The following is an 8,068-nucleotide window of genomic DNA, read 5'->3' as shown; positions in this document are numbered from 1 at the left end:
ATCAGAATCGTTTTCTTTGCTTTTAAATGTTAGACACAGTTTTTTACTTAAAAATAAATGTTCGTGCTTGATACCCTTATAATATTATGTTTAATAATGAATTGTCTATTCTGCATCCATGAGTTACATGTAGTACTATAATCTATAGATTATACATAATATTATGTAGCTCAAAATATATTAATATTATGTTAAAATTGCTTCACTCTGATAAGCTCTTTAAAATCTTCCGCTCTTAAAAAAACCTAATATTTAAAGAGACATTTAGTAATACTGATGGGTCATCGCGTTGGCTAAAACATAGGCCGCTTAAACTTTCGCAATATTTTTTATTTAAATATTATCTTAACATGTAGGTCGTGCATTTTTATGAGTGTGTAAATAAAAACCTCGTTATGAGCTAAATACTCACTTAGCTAGCACATCGCGCGTAGTCATACAGCATACTATTAAATTGCAATATTTGTAAATTCAGATTCCATAATTCGTAAAAATATGATTATTTAATGATTATAATATTTGAAGGACACTCGCCTTGTCCTTAAAACCAATCGACCAGATCCTCCCCCACGTCCCTCCCGACTATTAAAATCATTTCAGTCACCCTCCACAGAGTACCTTTTTATCACCCTCTCGGCGAAATAGACAAAATGTTCTTTGTGTCACTCCAGTATTCTGAGAGACTGTAGCGATCCACTCAAGCTGGCATGTTCCTACGTTTAGCGTATCTCTCAAAAAAGCACCGTAAAAGTTCAGTCGTGCGTGAGTCGATAAAGCTCGTGAAGCCCTATTCCAGGGGTCACCAATTAGTTTCGCTCGGGGTCCGTTTTAAGACATGACATGACCCTCGCGGTCTACACATTATACATTATACGCTTATAATAAAATCGTAGTTATAAAATTTTTGTACATTGAAAATAAACTTGAAAAAACGAGTCAGGGGCATATTAGAAGAGTAGTAGAATATCTACATTTTAACTGTTTTTGAAATTTTTGTTTCTCTGTCTATTTGTCTGTTTGTACAGGCTAATCTCTGAATCCGCTGGACCGATTTCAATGAAATTTGGCATGATGATACCTTACATCCCTGGTCAACATCTTAGATACTTTTTTTTAACCGACTTTCAAAAAAGGAGGAGTTAATGTTTACTTTGCTGTTTGTGGTCAGATTTTTAGTTAGCGGCAACAGATATACACAATCTGTAAAAATTTCAGAACTCTAGCTATAACGGTTCTTGAGATACAGCCTGGAGATAGACAGAAGGACAGACAACGAAGTCTTATAGTAATAGGGTCCCGTTTTTACCCTTTGGGTACAGAACCCTAAAAACGGTGACTTGATAAGTAATGTAATTGAAGAAACTCCTCGAAATTTACAATGACAACCAAAGTGATTACCAATTCTAGAAAAGGTCGATCTTTAAAACTTTTCCTAATATTCGTAAACGCTTATCCAAACCCTGGATGGATATTGACCACTGCGTATCTCTTTTTTTTTTATGAAATAAGGGGGCAAACGAGCAAACGGGTCACCTGATGGAAAGCAACTTCCGTCGCCCATGGACACACGCAGCATCAAAAGTATACGAATATGTACGACCGAAGGCAGTATGTTTGAATCATGTTCTCTGGGAGAGTTTTTTCTGCCAAGACGAAAGAACTACAATGCTAGACAACCTACAGTGTAAATCTGATGTCGCATACTACGGTGATCGTGGACAGCAGGAACTTAATCCGTGCCTTCAAGCGTTTTTGTCATAATTATTATCGGCAACAGTCTAACACAACAAATTCCAATATTAATTTAGCTTAGTACAGTTACAATTTTTATAATTATAGTTTATTTTCGTGGTGCATTAAAAATTTCGTGTTCAATTTTGTAAATCTCGATTTTAATAACATACATTCACGCGGACGAAGTTGCGGGCAACAGCTAGTTTTATATAAAAAAATTATTAAACATAGGTAATTACGAAAATTATAAAGGTATTTTTTAGATATCAATGAGAAAAGTAACTTTTTTGTAGCTAATTATCTCTCTGAAGTTTGGAGTGAAATATTGGTGCAAGCTATAGATATTGACATTAAATCCTGGAGATGTTGAAGTCCTAAGATGAACGAAGATCATCTTCGAACATGCTTGGTCCGCACACAATGGGTCGGCGGTCGGGATGCGGACCGCGGTCCGCCATTTGGTGACCCCTGCCCTATTCTATTCGGGCGCACTCTGAGGTATTTAATGATTACACACATAACAAACAACTTTAATCAAATCAAGACTTTGACATAAACTCCAAACTTTTTTATCAAAATCTTTATTAAAGTTAAGTAGTCATTAAAAGTGTCACTAAGTGCATTAAGTGCACCCGATAATATACGGCCGCGGCAGTTTGGCCACAACGTTGGACATAAAAAATTACATTCAGCCGCGGTAATATTTTTATTGGCGGCGAAGTGTTGTAACTCTGTTTTCGGCTCGCCTGTCGAAATATCAAACTAGTTCCCAAATTTCTGCGACCTTCGCCAGACACGGGGCATAATAATTATAATTTCACAACCCACGGTATCGTTAACATTGTTTTTTACTTTTTACTACACTACGGTTTACGGCGAAGGCCGCGAAGCAAAGAGTTTTGTTAGTCCATTTACGTGGAAAAGTAGGTATATTTGTTCAGCCGTAGCCCGTAACGCATACGATTGCAACTTTGCGTCATTGCAGATATTTTAGTTTTGATGACTAGAACTCCTTGGTTTAGGTATATTTAAATATTCTCTCTCTCTTTCGGGTTACTTTCCAAACTATACATTTTCGTTCAAAAAGTCCCCTCGAAGTTCACACTTTTGCTTTAGCTCTAAAGGTCGTATTTCCACACATATTATACATTTAATATTGAGAAATAATTAAATGTATGTGTGGAAATAGGTGTGGCGACTGAAAAGGGAGATCTTCCGACCGAGCGAGGTGTTATGGTCAGGCCGAAGCCACGGTTAAATTTCAGCTGCCCTATATTAATATACCGACGCACTTAGAAATCTTCCATAGCGCGATGCAGGAATGTTGTGCTAATTATTGTGGGTACCGCCACATATTATGGACAGAGCTTAAGAGCCCATATGACCCTAACTTGACTACATACTTTAACCTAGATCTCAAAATCTGTAAGGTCTAGAAAACTGATTTTTTGACACAAGTAACTTCAGTTCATAAAGATTAAATGCTCAAGACGAAAACACGATTACTCAAAAAATGCTCGATAGTTACTTTTTTACAAAAAACCTTGTTTTAGACACATTTTTGCTTGGATCTTCGAAGTTTGCAGTCTTTTCTTTAATATTTTTTAATATCTAAAAAGGTATTGATAAAACCTAAATTTGCTCAAAACGCTTTTTTCATAATCATTATAGTTCGTCTTTTATTCAAGTAAAAATAACTCGGCGATGATTCCACGCCGTCCTTTTTCACCTGGCATATGAAAGACGGGCGTGAGTGTGAAGAGAGAAGGACGATGTTTGATTTTTAGAGTCAGGTTAGCTCTTAAACTTTAAAAGGTCTGCTTGTCTTTTTCAGGCATATTCGAAACGTCAAAACAGCGGATCTTGATACGATGTGCTAATATTTTTATTAGTAAGGGGTAAGAGTAATCCTTTATCGTATGGTCAATGATCATATCTCATTAAGGGGGGTGGCACCAGAGGCGTGGTTGAAGTTAAAGTTACGGTCAAAGTTATGGTTATAGTTAAGGCTAATTTAAGTTTCTGTAATTTGACAGAAGACGTTGCTGGTCCGACAAGGCTTTATAAGAACGTGCGCTGCTGGTAAAGGAGAACTGTCAAAAATGGCGTTTTTGTATGATGACAGCGTTAGTTCATTTTTTCGCCACGTGCATTTAAACTTTAAAGCCTTGTCGAGCTCTATGGTTATGGTTAAATATGACGTCTTGGTGGCGTCCATTTTTTTTTACCAAAGATTTGACATTTTGCATTGTAGTTAAAGTTATAGTGAAAGTTACAGTTATAGTTAAAGTAAGTCGGTGCAACCCACCCTTACAAAATATTATTGTCAATGGTCAGTACCTATTTCAAAAGATATCCCAGAATGCGAGTGCTGTTTCTGCAGTAAGCCACTAGTCACTACTATCTTCAACAGCTATTATAATTCTACATCCTTACATATATGCTGTATTATTATCTACTTAGATGCATTGATAAGTACCTACTTAGATGTAACTATATTTTTACTCAGATGCTGTATTATGAACTATCAAGGTCACTCCACCAATTAGAATATAATGCACCTGATAGTGGCCAAGGTCAACTCTGGTTTGCCGTGAACTCAACAAGTTTGTTGGACTACTTATTTCAGTTTTTACTATTTGAATACAATATTCTAACCAGCTTTCAAATAGAAAGATCCACATTGTGTATCCACAGTGTTTTGTCTTCATCCGTTTTATTTTTTACAGACTGGAACAAATAATTGTAGGTAGGTAAAGGAGTGAGCACACTGAGACGGGCCGTGCCGGGGCTCAGCGTGCCGTGGCGCATCTCAAAAATCCACCTCCATTCAATTTGTATGGAAGCGGATGCGCGTATCGCACACTGTGCCGGGGCGCATCGGCGCGGATTTTTGCTCGGCAGATTTCCGTCAATGCCATACGGCCTGACAAGACCTGCTGCGCCCCGGCAACAGTGTGCTATAGCAAGCGGCGCGCGGATGTGATGCGATGCGGTCCGGCAAGCCTCGGCTCAAAATCCGTCAATGCGTTGCGCGCCGACCCGCCCCGGCATAGTGAGCGTTAAAATCCGTCAATGCGATGCGACCCGACCCGGCAATAGTGTGCTATAGCGCATTTTGCGCTGCGCTGCGCCCCGACCCGCCCCGGCCCGAACCTTTATAGAGTGAGTTGTGACTTGTGATTGTGACACACCCAACCGAACGAATTCGGTCTGCTAATTACCAGCTCTTCCAATAGGGAATATTGCCTATGCAAAGGTCGCCAACACATACATCCAATAATCTGAGCAAAATCCGACATGTTGCACACGTCATAATTTATCAGAATATTGACAGGAATGTTGTCAAACTTCGAACAAAACTTATTTTTTACTGCTGCCCTCTAGCGTGAAAACATTGCAGTAATATTTCCTTTTGCCATTCAACTTCCTGAAGGTTAATTTCCGTTTGCGCTTACATAGCAACATCCAGTGCCATGCAACTTGATAGACATTACAATGACATTGAAAAACAACGTAAGTGAGGCCACAAACATTGTCACCTAATGCTCACGGCTGCAAACAGACCTTGCCGGCTGACCCCAGTTACACAATGTCGCAAGCTGTTACCGAATATTATCTCATATGCATCATCATAATTCTTGGTTCTTAAGGGTGGGTTGCACCAACTTACTTTAATTACTAGTTATAAGTAACTGTAACTATAACTTTAACTACAATGCAAAATTTCAAATCTTTGGTTAAAGTCAATAATGGACGCCATATTTAACGATAACCTTGAGCTCGACAAGGCTTTAAATGAGCGTGGCGAAAAAAGGAACTACAACTCGACGAGTCTTTAAATGAACGTGGCGAAAAAAGGAACTAACGCTGCCATCATACAAAAACGTCATTTTTGACAGTTCTCCTTTACGAGCAGCGCCACCGCCCACGTTCATATTTAACCTTGTCGCACTGTAACGCTGTCATCATACAAAAACGCCATTTTTGACAGTTCTCCTTTACCAGCAGCACCCCCGCCCACGTTCTTATAAAGCCTTGTCGGACCAGCTGTCATCTGTCAAATTCCGTGGTCAAAGTTAAGGTTAAAATTAAGTTAGCTTTAACTATAGCCATAACTTTGACCATATCTGTATCTAACTATAACCACGCTTCTGGTGCAACCCACCCTTAATGTCTGTAATGCCTGCCGGCTTCCAAACCACTTTTGGTGTCGGTAGCTGGTTTAAAAAGACTACAAGAAATTTTATACTTAGCACTCTTGTGATTGCAAAATACACATGGATGCCATTTTCTTCATTTCCTTTATTTTTATTTCTTATACTTACTTATTGGGATGTGGGACAGATGACCCGAGACGGCTATCATGGCACGTAGAATTTTAATACAATTCCTGCGTAATCAACTCTCTTGCACTCTCCTCCTTCACGCTTTTAACCCAGTGGCACTCAAGTCTTAACATACCCATATAACGCAGCATGCTTTTCATCAAATACGGTTCATGTCCTTTCCCGGGACTCAGTATGTTCATACTTTTCAGCCTTTACAGAAAAGTTGTAGAGAAGTCAGAAGAGTCAGCGGTTTGGGCGTGCTGAGATAACAGATAGATTACATACGTCTTTATATTCGCAATTAGTGTCAATTAAATATTGAATATAATAAGTTAAACATTTATCGGGGTCAGCCAAGGGCCAACATTATTTGTTTGAATGTCAATAGCGTGTATTTCGCAACTCCTAAGCACGCCTTGTGTACCTACCTCACGGGTCTAGCAAACTATGCTGACCCTGTAGTCGGGGATCATTTTATGTCATACTGCACATGATATAATTCATATAATTATTATTATACAATTCACAGGCAGATTGCCGACCTACAGTGCGACAAAGCTTTAAATGAACGTGGGCGGTGGCGCTGCTGGTAAAGGAGAACTGTCAACAAGTGCGTGTCGGGCCATGCGCAAATCGTAATATATAGGTTTCCGTAGTACCGCATATTGTCAATGAACACTGAACGTACATTTATAACGTGTACATACTAACAACATCATCTCAGTTACTTTCAAAGGAATTTGAACGAAAAGTTCCTTAGAATATTTTTTTTAGTTGATCGACTATTGCTCAATAAATTATGAAGTCTTCTTAGCCTCGTTAAGCTGTAAATACTAAATACTTGTCGATGAGTTTTCTTTTGTGGTTAAAGATGATCCATGGACCATAATATTATATTCCATAGTAGTTAAGCAATAGCAAGCTGCACTTTTATTTAATAATAAAAATAATTGTACTCCTATTGCCATCTAGCGAGTTTTTTCTTAACTATTTGAACACAAAGATGTTTGTAGACGCGCCATCTGTTAGAAAACAAGAACATAACATTTTATAACATCGCTCAATTTGATTCAGTAAACAAGATGTTCACAAGATGGCACTAGTGAGAAAAGATTGCTTTTACTTTTTAGATTTTACTTTGTCCAATTTCCAAAAAGAAAAATATTTAAAAATGTTTGTCCAGCGGGGCTAAAATGGTCGCTTTGGAGAATCATTAATCGAAGCGAATCACTATATGAATTGCACGCAAAGTGGAGTTTAAAAATGAATCATTTTATGATTCAATATATTATCATTCTCCAAAGCGACCATTTTAGTGATTTTAGCCCAGCAGTTCTTTACTTATTAGTTTTTAGAGGCAGTTATCATAATATTCAGATTGTTTGATAATTAATATACTTACTGCAAAAAAAAAAAACTAAAAGTTGGGAGTTTTATCAATTTCAATCATGCTACATTTGAATAAAAATAAAAACCACACATTAATTCAGTTTATATACTTACTTGTAAAAGATGGTTTTCAAAAATATTTTAAAAAATATTTTTTCATCTGCTGCAGAGTTTAAAAAATATTTTTCATCTGCTGCAGCTGCAGATCTAATTATTACTTTTTACACCTGCAGCTTATGGACCAACTACACCAATAAAACATACAGTGCTCTACGCATTCAATATAATAATGCTTTTAGAGCACTGCTGCGGCTGACGCGTTTCTGTAGTGCCTCAGCGATGTTTGCTTTTATGGGTGTAGATAGTTTTGAAGCTATACTCTGCAAAAGGACTGCATCGCTATTGGCCAGGGTCCGCGGCAGCAGCCACTGGGTCCTGAGAGAGATAGTCGACAGCAGGTATTGTCCTCTGTTCGACTTTTTGATAAATAGGACTAAATCTCTTTTTAGAATAGAATTCATAGCGATAAGTTTCTTTACTAACAATTTTATGGATCTGAGTAATCTGAAATAAACAAATTTTATTTTTAATTATTTTTTTTCCTACTTTATAAT

This window comes from Aricia agestis, chromosome 9 (assembly GCF_905147365.1).
Source record: "Aricia agestis chromosome 9, ilAriAges1.1, whole genome shotgun sequence".
NCBI classification, from domain to species: Eukaryota; Metazoa; Arthropoda; class Insecta; order Lepidoptera; family Lycaenidae; genus Aricia; species Aricia agestis.
The sequence above is the reverse complement of the archived record's forward strand: the minus strand, read 5'-3'. Positions refer to the sequence as shown.